Below are 22759 nucleotides of genomic sequence, written 5' to 3' on the forward strand. Positions count from 1 at the left end.
AGAAAAAGAAAAAGAAAGAAATAAATTTAAGATTTTCCAAAGTTTATATTATTTTATTTTAAAATCATGTTTTTCTTGGTCTCCAATAAATGTGAACTATACTATTTTATTGCTCCTGAACCTTCTCTGAATTTTCAAAATAGACAGAACAAAAGACAAAATAGAAAAAGGGCAGTTCCCTAATTCCCTATGAAGAAAATGTAGTGTTAAAATAAATATTTTAATACAGGCTTATGATAAAGTAGACGCTTTGTAAAAAAATTTACATCCATATGCTTCAAATATCTGCTTAATTATTTTTCTGTGGATATATTTAGAGGACTGAATATCTTCATATGTTCTTGATGTAAGAAGAAAAACTGGAAAACATTACGTTAGACATATGTGTTCAAACTCTTTTGGTATCAAATAATTAAACTTGGCATTCAATTACCAATGACTGCCTATGCCATTTTCTACAGCTTAACTGGTTTAACATTTTAACATTAAAACAGATCAGTAGTAGCCAAGTTAGTATTAGCTTCATCTCAGATTCTATTTTTATGCTCTAAAGGACCATGCAAACCATTAGGTTAAGTTTTACAAATAAACTATCACTGTGAAAAGATTTTTAAAACGAAATAAACCACTAAGAAAAATGTGAAAGAATTATCTTGGTCATATATTTTGAGAAAACAATCATGTATTACTTAATGACAAGGATATATTGTAGGAAATGCATGGTTAGGTTATTTTATCATTGTGCAAACATCATGACTGTACTACACAAACTGAAATGATATAACCAATAACACACCTATGCTATATGGTATAACCTATTGCTCCTAGGCTGCAAACCTGTACAGTATGTTACTGTGATGAACACTGTAAGCAACTTTAACACAATGATAAATAGTTGTATATCGAAACATACTTAACTATAGAAAAAGAACAGTAGAACAGGGAATTATAATCTTATATGACCCCACTGAATTTGTAGTTCATTGTTAACTGAAATGTTTTTTTGTGGTACATGATGGTATATTAATTTTAATGAAGATAAAATGTTTCAGGTTGTTTTGTTTGAGGATTATTATCACCAAATAATAAATGATATCTCTAGAATGTGATAACAGCATGCTAGAATTTGATCATGTAAAATAGTTTCATTTTCAGGCTTGTTGTTGTTTCTGTGATACATTGTATGTTTTCAGCAGTATCTGGAACAGGTGTAACCTAGTAACTAAGATGTGTAACTCTGGAATCTGTCTTCAATTTGTCAGCTTATTTTACCTTAAACAAAGGATTTAAGCTCTCTAGGCTTTTTGCTTATATGAGAAACAAATGGAGATAATAAGAATGAGTATGACATAAAATGTTTGTGAGAATAATGAAAAGCAACCCAATCTGAAGAAATATGACTGCGAAGAACATATACTAAATGCCCTGAAAAAGGGTATCTGTGGTTATAGCCATGATTGACTCAGTATTACCGCTTATTAATAAATATGAATTTGGTTTCAATTATCTTTTAATTTAGTTATGTGATTTTAAAAAGGTTGTTGTATTTTTACATAAGACTAGGAACACAGAAATTCCTAATTGTTTGCCAGTAGCATCTATTTGACATTTTATAAGAAAATTAATGGAAAAAGTGTGTTAAGACATGTTCATTTGACGTACAAACTTTGCTAAGACATATCCATCAATCATTCCATGGTAAACATTTGTAACATTTCACTCTTCTCAAGATAAACCAAAGGCTCTCCCATGTTATTATATTAGGAACATTACTGCTAATGTGATTTTATAAACATTCTCCATGTATATCACTGTCTGAATCTGCACACTGAAGCTAAATGTTATATTTAATTTTATTTGTGGCAGAATAAAAAGTTGTTAAGGAGCAAACGTTCCATTTCCGTTGGAAATAGAACCTTATGGCTGGAAATAGTGGCTTATGCTTGTAATCTTATCACTTTGTGAGGTCCAGGCAGGAAGATTTCTTGAGCCCAGGAATTCAAGACCAGCTTGGGCAACATAGTGAGATCTTGCCTCCACTAAAAATTAAAAATTCAGCAGGGCATGGTGGTGCATGCCTGTAGTCCCAGCTGCTTGGGAGGTTGAGGTGAGAGGATTGCTTAAGCCCAGGAGTTCAAGGGTGCAGTGAGCCGTGATTATGCCACTGAACTCCAGCCTGGGTGGCAAAGCAAGGCCCTCTTTGAAACAATTCACCCAAGCAACCAACCAACAAACAAAAACACCTCATTTAGATGACTGAGCTTTAATTTTTTTCTATAGATATAAATCTGAAAGTTTTATTGGAAATACCTTTAAGTATTTATTATTCATCATTATTTCTGAATGAGGCAATACTGTCTAAAACTACATAGTGAACACATTTACATAGAGTTGGTTATATGATATAAATACACTTTTGTCTTATATATGTTTTTAATTTTTTACCTTATTTTAAACTGTTTTTATTATTATTCCAGGGACAACTACCTAATTTTAAAAATCTATTGCTTGTTTCTTTCTTATAAAATTGCAATATTTTATACAGATCCAATATTTTACAAGTTTTTCTTTTCTAATTATTTATTAATACACCTGAAGAAAACTCTTAAAAACTTTTATCCTAATTTCACTTCTCACCTCCATCAATCACATAATCCTTGTAACTTTGTTCTTCTTCTTCAAACATAAAGATTTTTTAAAATTCTAATATGTTAGACTTTAAAATATTTCTTTGTAAAACAAACAGAAAAAAATAGAAAAAACACAATTTATACAATGTATGTACACCTTTGAAAATCCATTCCAGTTGACAGACAAACTTCAGGAAAACACTTTGAAAACTATGTATTTCTATTTTACGATATCTATCTCAGGAAGTTAGAAAAAAATAACAACTATACCCAAATTAGCAGAAGAAAAGAATTTATTAAGGAAAGAGCAGAAATTATTGAAATAGAATACAAGTATATAATAGAGGCAACAGAAAGGCAAACCTGACTTATGATTTCATTTCTGATATATAAACAGATTAGAAATACTTATTTCTTTCCCACCATAAGAAAATGGTAGACAAATTTGAAATCACTGAATTTTTTTAGACCCACAGATAGAAGAATTTGCCAGGCAAACCACCATCCTGAAATCTGTAAAGACAAGATCATCCAAAGCATAGCTGTTATGGAGCAAATATTTGTGTTATCCTAACATTTATGTGTTGAAGCCTTAACCCCCATTGTGATGGTATTTAAAGATGAAGTATATTAGTTCTTTATAGGGACAGGACTAATAGGATAAATGTATACATAAAAGGGAGTTTATTAAAAAGTATTGACTCACAGGATCACAAGGTGAAGTCCCACAATAGGCCATCTGCAAACTGAGGAGCAAGGAAGCCAGTCTGAGTCCCAAAACCTCAAAAGTAGGGAAGCCGACAGTGCAGCCTTCAGTCTGTGGCTGAAGGCCCAAAAGCCCCTGGCAAACCACTTGTGTAGGTCCAAAAGTCCAAAAGCTGAAGAGGTTGGAGTCTGATGTTCAAGGACAGGAAGCATCCAGCACAGAGAAAGATGGATGCGACAAGACTTAGGCAGTCTAGTCCTTCCACATTCTTCTGCCTGCTTTTATCCTAGCCATGTTGGCAGATGATTAGAGGGTGCCCACCCATATTGAGGGTGCATCTGCGCCTCCTAGTTCACAGACTCAAATGTTAATTTTTATTTTTGGCAACACCCTCACAGACACACCCAGCAACAATACTTTGCATCTTTCAATCCAATCGAGTTGACACTCAATATTCACCATCACTTGGGCCCTTTGGGAGTTACAGTAATTAGGAATGGATTAGCTCATGAAGGTGGGGCTTTCCTGATGGGAAAGCTTTATAGATAGCTCTCTTTCTCGCTCTCTTTCATGCCTGCATGGAGAAAAGGCCATGTGAGGACATAGCAAGAAGGGAGTCCCCTGCAAGCCAGGAATAGAAAGCATACAATAACCTCATTATGTTGGCATCGTGGTCTTGAAATTCCAGATTCCAGCACTGTGAGGCAATAAATGTCTGTCGTTTAAGACCCAGGGTATGGCATTATATTACAACAGCCAACAGTGAGTAAGATAACAGCTAGGATCTGTTTATATGGAAGGGAAAATACTTGAGCTATAAATTGATAGCATTTAAATGACGATTTGGACAAATAGAGACTGAATGTGTACTAGTGTGTCAGTGAGAAGGTCCCAAGAAGCATGGTCTTAGGGGGCCTTACACTTTCATGGACTTTACCTATTAGAAGTTCACAAGATTTTCTGGGGAAGAATCAAGAAATACCTACTCATGTCTCTGGCAAATGGAAGAGAAGTATAATCATTGTGAAATATGGAGAAGGCTTCATAACAATGGGCTATATTGCAAAGGGAACTAGTTAGAACCTTATCAGAGTTAAGGAAGGGCTTTTCTCTCACTCTAGCCACCTCTATACCTTTCCTATCTGAGCAAGGAGCAAAAAATTAATAGTCAGTGAGGGGAAGAACTTCAAGAAAATATGAAAAATCTCCACCCAGGGAACCCAGTAGGGAACAATGGGTAGAATAAACAAAAATAAAATTATGTAAATGCAGAAACACTTGTAAAAGTAACAGCCAAAAGACACAGTCCGGGTAAAAGATTGACACGTAATTAGAAGAATATAGAGAGCATCCTCTCTCCCATACTGTATTGCTGCACAAACCAGTCTCTACCATAATACAGTGCCTTACAACTGAATATATTTCATGACACAAACTCTCTGTGGGCAGTAATATGTATGAGAATTCAAAGTTAAGAGGGGAGACAAAAGCAAGAACGTGAGGAACATGAAGCATCTGACTCCATTGATAAAGGAGTTTAGAAGAAATTACTTAGGTAGATTGTGAGGGTATGGAAGTCCTTGGTAAGGTTTTCCTTTTAATGAAAAGTAGCCCCAAATTATTTTTCCTTCTAACACAGAGCAGCTTGTAAATTCGAGCTGCAGACATAGATACCTGCAGTCGTGCCAATCATATTCAAGATGGTGGCTCCTTTTTTCCTCCTCTTTGTCAGCCACCTGTAGAGTAAGGAGCAGACAAGATGGCCCATGCCAAAGGGAAAATTTATATGCATAATAAGATTAGAGTGGGGCAGCCAGTCTTCCCCATGCACTATGTAAACGTCATACCTGATCGAACCAATCTGTGAACCTTATGTAAATCAGACACTGCCTCCTCAAGCCTGACTATGAAATCTGGCACATCTGCCGTGGGCCAATCCTTTCTTTACGGAAGTACCCTCTCTCTCACTAGAGAGAGATCCTTTTTCTTTCTCTTTCTTTTGCTTATTAAACCTCCTCTCCTAATCTCCTCGTGTGTGTCCACATCTTAAATTTTCTTGGCGCAAGATAACAAACTCCAGGTATTTAGCCCAGACAATGTAGCCCCTTCTCAACAGCTCTAAAAATGCGAAGAATACTAATTACTAGGCAAGTTAACATAAATCCTCATACTAGAGGCCTTTTTACCTTGGTTCTTAGTACAAAATACCACATGTCCAAAATTCAACAAATGCTTAAAAGCCATGCCAAAAGGTAAAATAAAAGCACAATCCAGATGACGGGTTGATGAGTGCAGCAAACCATGATGGCACATGTATACCTCTGTAACAAATCTTCACATTCTGCACATATATCCCAGAACTTAAGTATAATAATTTAAAAACCACAATCCAAAGGCACAAAACAATCATTAAAACCAGACTTAGTCATGACAGATATTGGAATGATTAGAAAGGGAATTTTAAATAACTTTTATTAATATGTTAAGGATTCTAATTGAAAAAGTAGACATTATGCAAGAACAGATAAGTAACAAAGCCAGAGAGATATAAACTGTAATAAAAATTAAAAAGAAAATACTAGCTATAAAGAATGTTGTAACAGAAATGAAGAATGACTTTTATGGCTCATTATACAATGGAACAGACAAGGAAAATATTAGTAAGCTTTTATATAGGTCAGTAGATACAAGCCGAATCAAAATGCAAAGAGGAAAAAATGAATATATTAACAGATCATTGAACTGAATAACAATTTTATAAAAGTGATACTATACACACAATTAAAAATGAGAAAGAGGAAACAATGAAATAGAGATATATTTGAAGTTATAACAAAACGTTACAAAAGGAAAACTAAAATTGGCAATATTAATTATGAATTATCTGTACTACATTTAAACTGATAAAGATTTATTTGAATATTGACTTGGGTTAGTCAAAAATATACTAAAAACAATAAAATAAGTATAATGGACATTAAGAACATTGGACATTAAGAACATAAGGACATTGAGATAAAATTTTATCATAAAAATGTTCAAATAGAACCATACAAGCAGGAGAGAAAGAACAAAAACAAAACAAGAAAGTAGTAATACTTACGAAAATGGTAGATATTAAAACCACCTAATTAATAATTCATTTGAATGGGAATATTCAAAATATACAAATAAAAGAAAAATAATAGAATAAATAAACAAGACCAAATAATATGTTGTCTACAAAAAACTGACTTTAAATAGAAAGCTTAGACACTTTGAAAAAAAGATACAAAAAAAGACATATGATAATAAGACCAGTTAAAAGAAAGCTATGTAGCTGTATTAATTCCAGACAAAGCAGACTTTACAAAAAGAAGGATTATCAGTAATGGAGAGGGACATACTAATAATGATAAAGGAGTTAATTCACCAGAGACATAAATCTAAACACATATGCATCCAGCAACACAGTGCCAAAATACATGAGGCAAAATTGACAGAATGGAAAGGATAAATTAAGAATCCAATGCTATAGGTGAAGATTTTCACAATCCTCTGTAACTGATATATTAAACTTTCAGAACATCAGAAAGTTTACAATTGACCTGAATAGCATTATGAATCAATTTGATTCAATTGATAATTATAGAATACTCAATACAACATCAGTGAAATATATATTTTTTCTGAGCTCATATGGAACATTCACCTTCATAGGTCATATTGTGGGTCATAAAATACACCTCATCAAATTTAAATAGAATTCACATGTTGTTTTTTTAATACCCAAATGAAGTTAAACTAGAAATCAATAAAAGAAAGAAAATTGAAAAATATCCAAATATTTGGAAATTAAGCAACACACTTTTAAATAACATGCGGGTCAAGGAATTCTCAATAAAAATTACATATAATATAATATATATTGTATATATAAGGTTATATATAATTTCTCAATACAAATTATATATTTTATACATATATATAATTGAAAATACATCTTATTCATGGGATGCAACATAAACACTGATAAAGAAAATCAATAATGTTAAATGTATGGGTTACAAAAATAAGAAAGAAAAAGAAAGCAACAACCTAGCTCTACATTAGGAAAAGAACAAATAACAATTTAAACCTAAAGTATTTCACCTGGAAAAAGTAATAGAGCAGAAATCAATGAAGCTGAAAATAAGAAAACAATAGAGAAAATTAACAAAATCCAAAGCATATTCTGCAAAAATGATCAGTAAAAGTGATGAACTTCTAACCAGAATAACTAAAAATAAAAGAGAGAAGACACACATTACTAACATCAGAAATAACATGAGGGTCATTGCTAGCAATCTCATGAACTTTATAAAAATAATAATTAAAGATTACTAACAAATGTGGGCTAATTTCAACTTAGATGAAATAGATTAATTCCATCAATGACACATCCTACTCAAAGTATGATAAATGTACTTAAATAGCTCTTTATCTCATAAAGAAATTAGATCAATGGTTAATAATCTTCTAAAAATAAAATAGTAGGCATAGATGGGCTCACCAGTGAATACTACCAAATATGTCAGGGTAAAAAGTGATGCCATTCTCAGCAATCTGTCAAAAAAAAAAATTGCAACAGTGACCACTTCCTATCTCCTTCTGCAAGGTCTGCATTGCCCTAATACCAAAATATAAAAATATGTAAAAAAAAAAAAAAAAAACGAACAGCAATGTCTCTTATGAATATGGATGCAAACAATCTTAATATAATAGCTATGTAAACCCAACAATGTATTAGAATATACACCACCACTAAATGAGATATATTTGAAAGACATCGTTTGCTGCGGTATTTGAAACCCAATCAGTGCATCCCACTATATCGACAGACTGAATAAGAAAAACTGTAGAATCCTATGCATTAATGCAAAGAAAATATTTTCAAAAGACCTAATAACGATGCATAATAGAAAAATAGAAAACTAGGAATAGGGAGGACCTTACCCAACTTACTAACGATGATCTATGTCAAACGTACAGCTCATACACTTGATAGTGAAAGCCTGGTCATGTTCATCCTAAGAATGGGAAAAAGACAAGGATGTCCTCTATGCTTATTAACACTGTTGTTAAACCGTACCAGCAATCTTAGGTGTCTGGGGGGAAAAAAAGCAACAAATAAAATGTACATAGATTGAAAAAAAAAAAGAAATAAAACTCTCTGTTCACTCTGTTAGAGTGGCTAAAATATACAAGTTAGTACCAAACGCTGGTGAGGATGTGAAGCAAGAAATACTATCATTCATCACTGATGGGAAGGCAAAATGGTACAAATGATTTGGAAAACAGTTTGGCATTTTCTTAAAAAACTAAACATTGTCTTATAATACAATTACTAATCACGTTACTTGGTATTTACACAAATAAGTTGAAAACTTGTTCACACAAACACCTGCACACGTATATTTATATCAGCTTTATTCATAATTGCAAAAACTTGGTAGCAAGCAAGATATCTTTCAGTAGGTGAATTATACATAAACTGTGATACAGCCATACATTGAAATATTATTCAGTGCTAAACAGAAATGAGCTTTCAAGCTTCAAATGCACATTAGTCAGTACAAAAAGTCAATAGAAGAGGTCAAATATTGTATGGTTGCAACTGTATGACATTATGAAAAAGAAAAAAAAAAAAAAAAACTCTGGAGACAGTAAAAAGATTAGTGGTTGCCAGGGGGTGAGGTGAGGGAAGGATGAATAGGAGAAGCACAGAGGATTTTTAGGGCAGTTTAACCACTCAGCATCATGCTATAATGGTGTGTATGTGTCATTATACATTTGTAAATTACAAAAAAATAAAAATAAAAATAAATACAACAGCAAACTTTAATGTAAATTAGGTAATTATGTAAATTATAGACTTTAAGTAATAATGATGTCTATCAGTTACAACAAATGTACCACTCTGGTGTAGGATGTTGATAATGGGGTGGACTTCATGTGTGGAGATAAGGGATTTATGAGAATTCCACTTTTTGCTCAATTTTGCTATGAGTCTAAAACTGCTTTTTAAAAAATACAGTTTATTTAAAAATTTTTTAAGCCTCCCGGTTCACAAATGGGATGAGTGTCTATGCAGAAAATTCCAAATAATTTAGAAAAGCACCCACGTGGAAAAAAAATAAGAAAGCATAGTATGACTGAGAGAAACAAGGTCAATATACAAAGTTCAATTGTTTTCCTATATACTAGCAATAAACACAAAAGAATTTGTAATTTTAAAACTACAATTTTCAATTGCATTTAACAAAAAGAAATAGGTATAAATCTACCAAAAATAAGTATAGGATCTATACAGAAACAACTATGAATGCCTATGAAAGAAATTAAAAATTATTGCAATTAGGAGAGTTATATCATGCTCATGAATTAGAAGTCTCAATATTGTAATAACATTTTTTCCCAACTTGACTTCTAATTGAATGTTTTCCAATCAAAATCCTAATAGACAAGTATAGATATTGATGAATTGATTCTAAAGTTTCTATGGATAAGGAAAAGATGTACAATAATCAATGCCATTCTTGTGAATATAAAAAGAAGACTCAAATTACCCTATTTTGATACTTAATGTAAATCTACAGTTTTCAAGACAGAAAGATATTCACAAAAAAATACACATATTAATTAGTTAAACATTACAGAGTTGAGATACCTTATACAAAAAATAACAGAAGATTGGTTCAAAGCCAAATATAAAATGCAAAACTATAATGCATTTTACAAAAAGGAGGAGAAAATCCATGTGACCAATGGTTGAGTAAATAATTTTGTAATATAATACTAACAGCATGACTTAAAAAATGATAGTTTGCACTTTAGTAAAATTTAAAAATTAAAGTATGTAAAAGATGCAGTCAACTGGGCGCAGTGGCTCATGCCTGTAACCCCACAACTTTGGGAGGCTGAGGCGGGTGGATAACCTGAGGTCAGGAGTTCGAGTCCAGCCTGGCCAACATGGTGAAACCCCGTCTCTACTAAAAATACAAAAATTAGCCAGGCATGTTGGTGCACACCTGTAATCTCAGCTACTCAGGAGGCTGAGGCAGGAGAATTGCTGGAACCTGGGAGGGAGAAGTTGCAGTGAGCCAAGATTGTGCCATGGCACTCCAGCCTGGGCGACAATAACGAGACTCCATCTCAAAAAAAAAAAAAAAAGAAGTCAAGAGCATGAAAAGACAAACCACAGACTGGAAGAAAATATTTTAAAAATACTTATCTGCTAAATAACTTGCATCCAAAATCCAAAAACATTCCTAACCTAACAGTATGAAAACAAATTAATTAAAAATTTAGCGAAACATCTGAAGGGATTCCTTACAAAGGAAAATATGCAATGGCAAATAAGCATATGAAAATATTCTTTAGTCCTTAGAGAATTTGTCCTTAGAGAATTACAAATTAAAATAACAACGAGCTATTGCTTCACACATATTAGAATAGTTAAAATCCAAAATACTGGTAATACCACAATACCAGCTCTTGGCAAGGACTCAGAGCAACAGGAACTCTAATTCATTGCTGGTAACATTATGGTCCTTTGCAAGCCAGTTTATGACTCAGCAACTGAACTCTTGGGTATTTAATCAACTGAGTTTAAAATTTATGTTTATATAAAATCATGACACAAATATTAGACACATTTTACATAAATATCAAATTACAGAAGAAGCCAAGATATTATTCAATGAAGTCGAGTGCAAAAGCAAACGGTGGTATGTCCATGCAATGTTGTACTGTTTAGTAATCATAATTAAAAATAGCTCTCAAGCCCTGAAAAAATATAATTTTATTTGAATATTGCTAACTAAAAAAAACAGTTTGAAAAGGCTGCATACTGTAGTATTCTATTTATATCACATTCTGGAAAAGGCAAAACAATAGCGAGGATGAACAAATCAGTGATTGCCAGAGGTAAATGGTGGGGAATAGTTGAATAGGTAAAATCCAGGGTATCGTTTAGAGCAGTGTAACTATTCTGTGTGAGACTGTAATGGTGAATAGATACCACTATTCATTTGTCAAAACTCATAGAGCTTTGTAACATAAAGAATGAAATTTTTTTTATAAACACAGGAGATTGGAATATCACAGGTTGGGATTTAGAATGGTAAGCAAACAAATAAACAACAACAAAAAAAAAACACTAACTGTATTATAAATATATTTAAAAATCTCACTGACGTGATAGTGTGCTGGCTTAACTAACTTTGGAAATGGTGCAATGAATAAAAAGTCTGAATGAAATGTGCTTAAGCACAGTGCCCTATTTGATAATGATTATCAGGAGAATACTGGTTAAAAATATTGGAACCATTATACGTGTATGATGGAATTAAACAATTAATTGAATTGATGGTAGATGTTAGCAGACATGTTTCTCACCATTGGTGTAGAAATTTACTGCTAATTAGAAAGCTAGAATATCCATGTGTTATATTCGATTTTGATACATCAGTAAGAACCTATGTTAAGCTTAATATAGATAAAGATGAGTGCATATAGAAATATTTACATGTATGCATATACACACGAGTTAGTGTAAACGCATTTATACTAACTTTTAAAACATATTACTTTCCTCCATTAACAAGAAGAGGGCTAGAAGAATAATATTCTTGTAGCAACGCACACACCTAACATGTAAATCGTGATTTCTAATACTGTTTTCCAATAAAATGAACTAGGGCTCTTTAGGGAAAGCTAATTCTAGGACTGGGAAACAAAATATACAAAAATAAGGTTAAAGCATCTTGTGGCTCCAGGAAATAAGAAAGTCCTCTAAAAAATTAAAATAATGTGTAAAAAAGACACAAAAGCTAACTGAAAGAGCTTCAAGCAACCAAAATGGAAAATTTTGAACAACAAAATAGAGTATTGAATTATAACCCAAAGCATATAATGTCCATGAGTCCATACTAAAATAAATAAATAATTAAACAACAAAAATAAATTAAGAAATAAATGGGGAAGAACAGCAAAAATTCCCTATTTAGGATTTCAATTATTTTATGTAGATAGTTTACCCTCAGAGAAATAGAGCATTACTCCCCACTAATTAAGTGTGGCCTTCACTGTGTGTCTTACCTCAAATGAATGCAGTATGGAATGAGGGAAAAAGTATTTTTTACAATGAAAAACCTGACAAACTCTACCTCAGCCAGATGATCAAGGTTAAAATAAAAAGTAATGTCATGTTGACAGAAGATGCTGTTGGTATGATGTAATAGTAATGGCGCTTCTATGGTCTGTTTTCCCTAAAATTTTGTGACAGTTAATTTTATATACTCACTTGACTGGGTTGTAGAGTGTCCAGATATTTGTTCAAACATTATTCTGTGAGGGTGTTTTTGAATGAGATTAAAAACATTTAAGTGGGTAGACTGGTTAAAACAAATAGTATCACACTTTGGAAGCCAGTTTGTCAGCTTTTCACAAAGTCCAACAGTTATACCACATGATTCAGCAGTCGTACTTTTGGGTATTTAATCATATGAGTTGAAAATTTATGTTTATATAAAAATCCATAAAATAAAAATTTCCACCCCCTTCCATAATGGCAGTGAGCTTCATCCAGTCAGTTGAAGGCCTGAATTGAACAAAAGTTTAACTCCTTCTCAAGTAAGATACTTTTTCAACCTACTGACCTTTGAACTGGAGCATAAGCTTTTCCTGTTTCTACAGCAGATTTCAGCTTTGAAATTAATTGGGGCATAAGCTCAGCAGATTTTGGATTTACCAGTCTCCATAATTGCATGAGTCTATTTTATAAAATAAATCTATACACACACACACACACACACACACACACACACACACACACACACACAGATATATACATACCATATTGGTTCTATTTCTCTGGAAAACTACACCCATAGTCTAAAAAAAAAATAGGAAAATCCAATTTGAGAAATAGTTTACAAAACACCTAACCAGTATTTATTGCTCCAAAAATCAAAGTCATCAAAAATAAGGAAAATCTAAGAAGCCAGAACAGTGAGAAGGGCCTGAATCAGACATGACAACTAAATAAATTTAACCAGATACCCTGAATGAGATCCTAGAAGAGAAAATGAGTATTAGGCAAAAACTGAAGAAATCTGAATAGCATACAGAATTTACTGAATGATAATGCATAAATATTGATGTATTAATATATCCTAGAAAAATTCCATCCTAAAATAAACTGTCAACAATCATGAAAATAGAGTGTGGGTTCATATGTGAACTCTCTGTACTACATCAATTTTCCAATAAATTTAAAACGATTATAAGACATTACTTTTTATAGGCAAAATGTTTTCTTTGAGAAGAGCAGTAACTATGATTTTTATGTCATTTCCCTAAAACTGAATGATTTGGCCAACTGATATTGTTACTGTATAAAGAATAGTTTTGTTTTGTTTTTTTGAGATGGAGTCTCACTCTGTTGCCCAGGCTGGAGTGCAATGGCATGATCTTGGCTCACAGAAACCTCCGCCTCCCAGGTTCAAGTGATTCTCCTGCCTCAGTGTCCCGAGGAGCTGGGACTACAGGCATGCACCACCACGCCCAGATAATTTTTGTATTTTTATTAGAGACGGGGTTTCACCCTGTTGGCCAGGATGGTCTTGATCTCTTGACCTCGTGATCTGCCTGCCTTGGCCTCCCAAAGTGCTGGGATTACAGGTATGAGCCACTGCGCCCAGCCAAGAATAGTTATTTAACTTAACATTAGTTAGATAAGATTGTTATGAAAAATATTCATCTTGTAATTCACAGAAAACTTCATTTCAATTATTTGCAACATGACTATACTAACATTAAATACATCTTTATTTTAAACTGACTAATGTTCAAACTATGTACAATTTTGTATGGTACTAATAAAGATCAGATGTGTTTTGTATTTATTTTATTTGATGATCCTTAATAATTATTCACTAATTAAGATGGAAACTCTAACTCAGTTAATTTCTAACACAGAAATATTCCAAATAATATAGAATAATAAGAAATCCCAGTGACGTTTAACTTTAATAAGCCTAATTAAATTAAATTAACTTAAATAAGCCTGCTAATTAGCTAATTAGTTTTAGCTAATCATGCTAAAACTTACTACTTGGTGATTTTTATACTTTGAACTCTTATATACTGTATCATTTATTTTCTTATGGTGAAACACATTATAGAAAATTTTTTTTATTATTGTATTTTAAGTTCTAGGGTACATGTACACAACGTGCAGGTTTGTTACATATGTATACATGTGCCATGTTGGTGTGCTGCACCCATTAACTCCTCATTTATATTAGGTATATCTCCTAATGCTATTCCTCCCGCCTGCCCCCACCCACAACAGGCCCCAGTGTGTGATGTTCCCCTTAATATGTCCAAGTGTTCTCATTGTTCAATCCCCACCTGTAAGTGAGAACATGCGGTGTTTGGTTTTTTTGTCCTCATGATAGTTTGCTGAGAATGATGGTTTCCAGCTTCATCCATGTCCCTGCAAAGGACATGAACTCATCGTTTTTTATGGCTGCATAGTATTCCATGGTGTATATGTGCCACATTTTCTTAATCCAGTCTATCATTGATAGGCATTTGGGTTGGTTACAAGTCTTTGCTATTGTGAATAGTGCCGCAATAAACATACATGTGCATGTGTCTTTATAGCAGCATGATTTATAATCCTTTGGGTATATACCCAGTAATGGGATGACTGGCTCAAATGGTATTTCTAGTTCTAGATCCTTGAGGAATTGCCACACTGTCTTCCACAATGGTTGAACTACTTTACAGTCCCACCAACAGTGTAAAAGTGTTCCTATTTCTCCACATCCTCTCCAGCACCTGTTGGTTCCTGACTTTTTAATGATCGCCATTCTAATTGGTGTGAGATGGTATCTCATTGTGGTTTTGATTTACATTTCTCTGATGGCCAGTGATGATGAGCATTTTTTCATCTGTTGGCTTCATAAATGTCTTCTTTTGAGAAGTATCTGTTCATATCCTTCGTCCACTTTTTGATGAGGTTGTTTGTTATTTTCTTATAAATTTGTGTTCTTTGTAGATTCTGGATATTAGCCCTTTGTCAGATGAATAGATTGCAAAAATTTTCTCCCATTCTGTAAGTTACCTGTTCACTCTGATGGTAGTTTCTTTTGTGGTGCAGAATCCCTTTAGTTTAATTAGATCCCATTTCTCAATTTTGGCTTGTGTTGCCATTGCTTTTGGTGTTTTAGACATGAAGTCCTTGTCCATGCCTATGTCCTGAATGGTATTGCCTAGGTTTTCTTGGGATTTTACGGTTTTAGATCTAACATTTAAGTCTTTAATCCATCTTGAATTAATTTTTGTATAAGGTGTAAGGAAGGGTTCCAGTTTCAGCTTTCTACATATGACTAGCCAGTTTTCCCAACACCATTTATTAAATAGGGAATCCTTTCCCCATTTCTTGTTTTTGTCAGGTTTGTCGAAGATCAGATGGTTGTAGATGTGTGATATTATTTCTGAGGGCTCTGTTCTGTTCTATTGGTCTATATCTCTGTTTTGGTACCAGGACCATGCTGTTTTGGTTACTATAGCCATGTAGTATAGTTTGAAGTCAGTTAGCGTGATGCCTCCAGCTTTGTTCTTTTGGCTTAGGATTGTCTTGGCAATGCAGGCTCTTTTTTCGTTCCATATGAACTTTAAAGTAGTTTTTTCCAATTCTGTGAAGAAAGTCATTGGTAGCTTGATGGGGATGGCATTGAATCTATAAATTACCTTGGGCAGTATGAGCATTTTCACAATATTGATTCTTCCTATCCATGAGCATGGAATGTTCTTCCATTTGTTTGTGTCCTCTTTTATTTTGTTGTTTGTAGTTCTCCTTGAAGAGGTCCTTCACATCCCTTGTAAGTTGGATTCCTAGGTATTTCATTCTCTTTGAAGCAATTGTGAATGGGAGTTCACTCATGATTTGGCTCTCTGTTTGTCTGTTATTGGTGTATAAGAATGCTTGTGATTTTTGTACATTGATTTTGTATCCTGAGACTTTGCTGAAGTTGCTTATCAGCTTAAGGAGATTTTGGGTTGAGACGATGGGGTTTTCTAAATATACAATCATGTCACCTGCAAACAGGGACAATTTGACTTCCTCTTTTCCTAATTGAATACCCTTTATTTCTTTCTCCTGCCTGATTACCTTGGCCAGAACTTCCAACACTATGTTGAATAGGAGTGGTGAGAGAGGGCATCCCTGTCTTGTGCCAGTTTTCAAAGGCAATGCTTCCAGTTTTTGCCCATTCAGTATGATATTGGCTGTGGGTTTTTCATAAATAGCTCCTATTATTTTGAGATACGTCACATCAATACCTAATTTATTGAGAGTTTTTAGCATGAAGGGCTGTTGAATTTTGTCGAAGGCCTTTTCTGCATCAACTGAGATAATCCTGTGGTTTTTGTCATTGGTTCTGTTTATATGCTGGATTATGTTTATTGATTTGAGTATGTTGAACCAGCCTTGCATCCCAGGGATGAAGCTCACTTGATCATGGTGGATAACCTTTTTGATGTGCTGCTGGATTCGGTTTGCCAGTATTTTATTGAGGATTTTTGCATCAATGTTCATCAGGGACATTGTTCTAAAATTCTCTTTTTTTGTTGTTTCTCTGCTAGGCTTTCGTATCAGGATGATCCTGGCCTCATAAAATGAGTTAGGGAAGAGTCCCTCTTTTTCTATTGATTGGAATAGTTTCAGAAGGAATGTTACCAGCTCCTCCTTATACCTCTGGTCAAATTCGGCTGTGAATCTATCTGGTCCTGGACTTTTTTTGATTGGTAGGCTATTAATTATTGCCTCAATTTCAGAGCCTGTTATTGGTCTATTCAGGGATTCAACTTCTTCCTGGTTTAGTCTTGGGAGGGTGTATGTGTCCAGGAATTTATCCATTTCTTTTGGATTTTCTTGTTTATTTGTGTAGAGGTGTTTATAGTATTCTCTGATGGCAGTTTGTATTTCTATGGGATCGGTGGTGATATCCCCTTTATCATTTTTTATTGCGTCTATTTGATTCTTCTCTCTTTCTTCTTTATTAGTCTTGCTAGTGGTCTATGAGTTTTGTTGATCTTTTTTAAAAAAAAGATTCTGGATTCATTGATTTTTTGAAGGGTTTTTGTGTCTCTATCTCCTTCAGCTCCACTCTGATCTTAGTTATTTCTTGCCTTCTGCTAGCTTTTGAATGTGTTTGCTCTTGCTCTCTAGTTCTTTTAATTGTGATGTTAGGGTGTTAATTTTAGATCTTTCTTGCTTTCTCTTGTGGGCATTTAGTGATATAAATTTCCCTCTGCCCACTGCTTTAAATGTGTCCCAGAGATTCTGGTATGTTGTGTCTTTGTTCTCATTGGTTTCAAAGAACATCTTTATTTCTGCCTTCATTTCGTTATGTACCCAGTAGTCACTCAGGAGCAGGTTGTTCAGTTTCCATGTAGTTGAGTGGTTTTGAGTGAGTTTCTTAATCCTGAGTTCTAGTGTGATTGCACTGTGGTCTGAGAGACAGTTTGTTACAATTTCTGTTCTTTCACATTTGCTGAGGAGTGCTTTACTTCCAACTATGTGGTCAATTTTGGAATAAGTACAATGTGGTGCTGAGAAGTATGTATATTCTGTTGATTTGGTGGTGGAGAGTTCTGTAGATGTCTATTAGGTCTGCTTGGTGCAGAGCTGAGTTCAATTCCTGGATATCCTTGTTAACTTTCTGTCCTGTTGATCTGTCTAATGTTGACAGAGAGGTGTTAAAGTCTCCCATTATTATTGTGTGAGAGTCCAAGTCTCTTTGTAGGTCTCTAAGGACTTGATTTATGAATCTGGGTGCTCCTGTATTGGGTGCATATATTTAGGATTGTTAGCTCTTCTTGTTGAATTGATCCCTTTACCATTATGTAATGGCCTTCTTTGTCTCTTTTGATCTTTGTTGGTTTAAAGTCAGTTTTATCAGAGACTAGGATTGCAACCCCTGCCTTTATTTTGTTTTCCATTTGCTTCGTAGATCTTCCTCCATGTCTTTATTTTGAGGCTATGTGTGTCTCTGCATGTGAGATGGGTCTCCTGAATACAGCACACTGATGGGTCTTGTCCCTTTATCCAATTTGCCAGTCTGTGTCTTTTAATTGGAGCATTTAGCCCATTTACATTTAAGGTTAATATTGTTATGTGTGAATTTGATCCTGTCATTATGATGTTAGCTGGTTATTTTGCTCATTAGTTGATGCAGTTTCTTCCTATCATTGATAATCTTTACAAGTTGGCATGTTTTTGCAGTGGCTGGTACCAGTTGTTCCTTTCCATGTTTAGTGCTTCCTTCAGGAGCTCTTTTAGGGCAGGCCTGATGGTGACAAAATCTCTCAGCATTTGCTTGTCTGTAAAGGATTTTATTTCTCCTTCCCTTATGAAGCTTAGTTTGGCTGCATATGAAATTCTGGGTTGAAAATTCTTTTCTTTAAGAATGTTGAATATTGACCCCCCACTCTCTTCTGGCTTGTAGAGTTTCTGCCGAGAGATCAGCTGTTAGTCTGATTGGCTCCCCTTTGTGGGTAACCCGACCTTTCTCTCTGGCTGCCCTTAACATTTTTTCCTTCATTTCAACTTTGGTGAATCTGATAATTATGTGTCTTGGAGTTGCTCTTCTCAAGGAGTATCTTTGTGGTGTTCTCTACATTTCCCAAATTTGAATGTTGGCCTGCCTTGCTAGGCTGGGGAAGTTCTCCTGGATAATATCCTGTAGATTGTTTTCCAATTTGGTTCCATTCTCCCCATCACTTTCAGGTATACCAATCAGATGTAGATTTGGTCTTTTCACATACTCCCATATTTCTTCAAGGCTTTGTTCATTTCCTTTTACTCTTTTATCTCTAAACTTCTCTTCTAGCTTCATTTCATTCATTTGATCTTCAATCACTGATACCCTTTCTTCCAGTTGATCGAATCAGCTACTGAAGCTTGTGCATTTGTCACGTAGTTCTCGTGCCATGGTTTTTAGCTCCATCAGGTCATTTAAGGACTTCTCTAAACTCGTTCTAGTTAGCCATTCGTCTAATCTTTTTTCAAGGTTTTTAGCTTCTTTGTAATGGGATTGAACTTCCTCCTTTAGCTCGAAGAAGTTTGATTGTCTGAAGCCTCTTCTCTCAACTCATCAAAATCATTCTCCATCCAGCTTTGTTCCATTGCTGGCAAGGAGCTGCGTTCCTTTGGAGGGGGAGAAGCGCTCAGATTTTTAGAATTTTCAGCTTTTCTGCTCTGTTTTTTCCCCATCTTTGTGATTTTATCTACCTTTGGTCTTTGACGATGGTGATGTACAGATGGGGTTTTGGTGTGGATGTCTTTTCAGTTTATTAGTTTTCCTTCTAACAGTCAGGACCCTCAGCTGCAGGTCTGTTGGAGTTTGCTGGAGGTCCACTCCAGACCCTGTTTGCCTGGGTATCAGCAGCGGAGACTGAAGAACAGTGAATAGTGCTAAACAGCAAATGTTGCTGCCTGATCATTCCTCTGGAAGCTTCGTCTCAGAGGGGTACCCGGCCATGTGAGCTGTCAGTCTGCCCCTACTGGGGGTTGCCTCCCATTTAGGCTACTCAGGGTCAGGGACCCACTTGAGAAGGCAGTCTGTCCATGAAATTGTTTGAAACTAATTGGCTTCTTTCTGAACTCTAAATTGTTTGGTTATGTGTTAAGCTCTATGAGCAAAGTATAGAAAGCTGCCTATTGATGATCAGCTAATTTTGCATCAAGGTTAGTTTGAGTAAGAATTCAAATATATCAGGTGGCAATTTATTGTATAAATAAAACTGAGGTTTCTTCTAGTCCCTCATCTTTTTACTTTTTATTTAAATACTGGCTTTCACAATTGAAGTTCCAATTATCTCTTACTAATTAAAGAGAAAAATAAGCAATTTATTTATGTGTTATTTAGAAAATTTAAAATTGCGTATGGGAGAAAATTAATACCATTCATAATACTATCAATCACAGATAAATATCTTTTTCCTTTTGCCATACATATCTCCATCAGTTATCTTATATAAATTTTAAAATAAACACAAATTTATTTATAAAATATTACATGAACTAAGCCTGGCGCCGTGGCTCGTGCCTGTAATCCCAGCACTTTGGGAGGCTGAGGTGGACAGATCACCTGGGGTCAGGAGTTAAGAGACCAGCGTGGACAACACGGTGAAACCCCATCTCTACTAAAAATACAAAAATTAGCCAGATGTGGTTGTGGGTGCCTGTAATCCGAGCTCCTCGGGAGGCTGAGGCACAAGAATCACTTGAACCCGGGAGGCGGAGGTTGCAGCCAGCCAAGAACACACTATTTTACTCCAGCTTGGGTGACAGAGCGAGACTACACCTCAAAAAAAAAAAAAAATTGCATGGACTAGATAAGCCTCTGAAAATTTGTTGATAGATAGCTTAAATATTATTTAACCTGTTTCAGAGCAAATAAAATGATAGAAAGCCCACAAATCATTCTCTTGTCCTAGTGTGGTCATAATACAAAATATGGTGGATAAACAACAAAATATGTTGTTTTTCCCTTTCTCCGAACAAACTATAAACTCTCAGCTTCAGATATACATGAAAAAATATATGATTTATCAAATACAGCAGATTTTAATAAGAAATACGCTATAAGCAAGAATGGTTTGTTTCGAATGTGGCAAGGATTTCTTAAGAATTAAACAAAGTACTCCTGTGATTTACTACACAGACTCACTTCAATAATGTTAAACAATGAGCCATCCATAAATTCATATGGCTTAAGAGGAGAAATTCTGGGCAACCATACAGTGCTTGATACAATACAATGCTTGATACAATACGATGTTTGATAAATTGGAGGATCTAATGCAAAAGGGTCCCTTGCTCCCTCTAATTCTTCAAAGTGGAACCCCTATATTCATTCACAAACTAATGTTCTTGAAACACTATTAAACAAGAGAGTGAATTTGTGAAAGAGCTTGTATTGTTTAGAGTAACATCTTTGACTATCTTACAGAATATTCAGGTACTACATGAAGAAATGTAAAATTGCACCTATTTCCAGGACTCCTAATAAGAGAATAAATCCAATGAATAGAAAACCAATGGAGGAAGAATCAGCAAGACATGTAAGACTGAAAACTAGAGAGCACTTTGAAAAGCTGCTTATCAAACGGAGTGCAATAAAGATAGGAAAGAACATAACCAACATGTGATTTTTTTGCAGATAAAAGAGTGCAGAATGTTCAATGACCAGATGCAAGATGAATTTTCTTTATTATATTGACAATTTTCAATTTCTGGGCTTAGAGTCTTAATTATGGGAGAAAGTAATGCAGAGAAAATGCTACATAGACCAAGTGTCATGGCTTGAATGTCACTAAACTGAAATAGCAAGAAAATGACTAAGTAGATTTAACCTCCTTTATCTTTCAACAAGAATGACTAGTAAAATATAACATTAAAAAATCAGGACCGGGCCCGGTGGCTCATGCTTGTAATCCCAGCACTTTGGGAGGCCGAGGCGGGCAAATCACAAGGTCGGGATTGAGAGCATCCCGGCTAACATGGTGAAACCCCATCTCTACTAAAAATACAAAAAAATAGCCAGGTGGTGGCACGTGCCTGTAGTCCTAGCTACTAGGGAGGCTGAGGCAGGAGAATCACCTGAACCTAGGAGGCAGAGGTTGCAGTGAGATGAGACTGTACTACTGCACTCCAGCCTGGGTGACAGAGCGAGACTCAGTCTAAAAAAATAATAATAATAAAAAAATAAATAAAATCAAGCAACTGAATAATAAAGTTAAAATTGCAGAATAACCAAAAATATTAAAAACTAAAAGCCAGATTAGTACAGCTAACAGGTATGTAATAGTAACCTAAATAGGTGATGTAATAGTAACCTAAATAGGTGCCGGTACGGGACAGAGAGTCTAAAGGTTACTGACTGAAGATTTTATAACGAGGTGGAAAAAACTGTATTGAAGATTTAATATTGAAGACAAGGAGCTGGAAGTGACATCATCTGAATAAAAGTGGGACAAATAAGGGGCTACGTCCATGAAATAAAAGGAAAAAAAAGACTTGGAAAAAAAAAGGTATCAGTAGAAAATTTTACCTATGCTTCAAGCTCTGAGTAGGGAAAAAAATCTACAAAACTCCACCTAATAATCCACAATACACATTTATTAACTGAAAAGGTATTCCATTTTAAAAATAATGTTAAAAAATTAGAAGTCCAGTGAGATTTCTGAGGTAATGGAGACAGAAACATCAAAGTTATATATAAACAATATTAAACCAAGATTGCAAGGAACTTCTACAAAACAAAATGCCTCTGATGAAAGATCATGATTAAAATTACAAATATACTCACACAGACAAAAAGAG

At 34.4% G+C, this 22759-nt stretch overlaps 1 long non-coding RNA gene across 1 annotated transcript in view; it reads left to right on the plus strand.

Moving 5' to 3' along the window:
* LOC107970832 (uncharacterized) overlaps positions 1-21563 on the plus strand; it is a 54835-nt gene extending 33272 nt beyond the window's left edge. The window contains exon 5 of the long non-coding RNA XR_001713767.3: positions 21387-21563. This is a non-coding gene — a long non-coding RNA (uncharacterized LOC107970832). The remainder of the gene's footprint in view (positions 1-21386) is intronic.
* The last annotated feature ends 1196 nt before the right edge of the window (positions 21564-22759 follow it).

Source organism: Pan troglodytes, chromosome 2 (genome assembly GCF_028858775.2).
Source record: "Pan troglodytes isolate AG18354 chromosome 2, NHGRI_mPanTro3-v2.0_pri, whole genome shotgun sequence".
Classification (NCBI taxonomy): Eukaryota; Metazoa; Chordata; class Mammalia; order Primates; family Hominidae; genus Pan; species Pan troglodytes.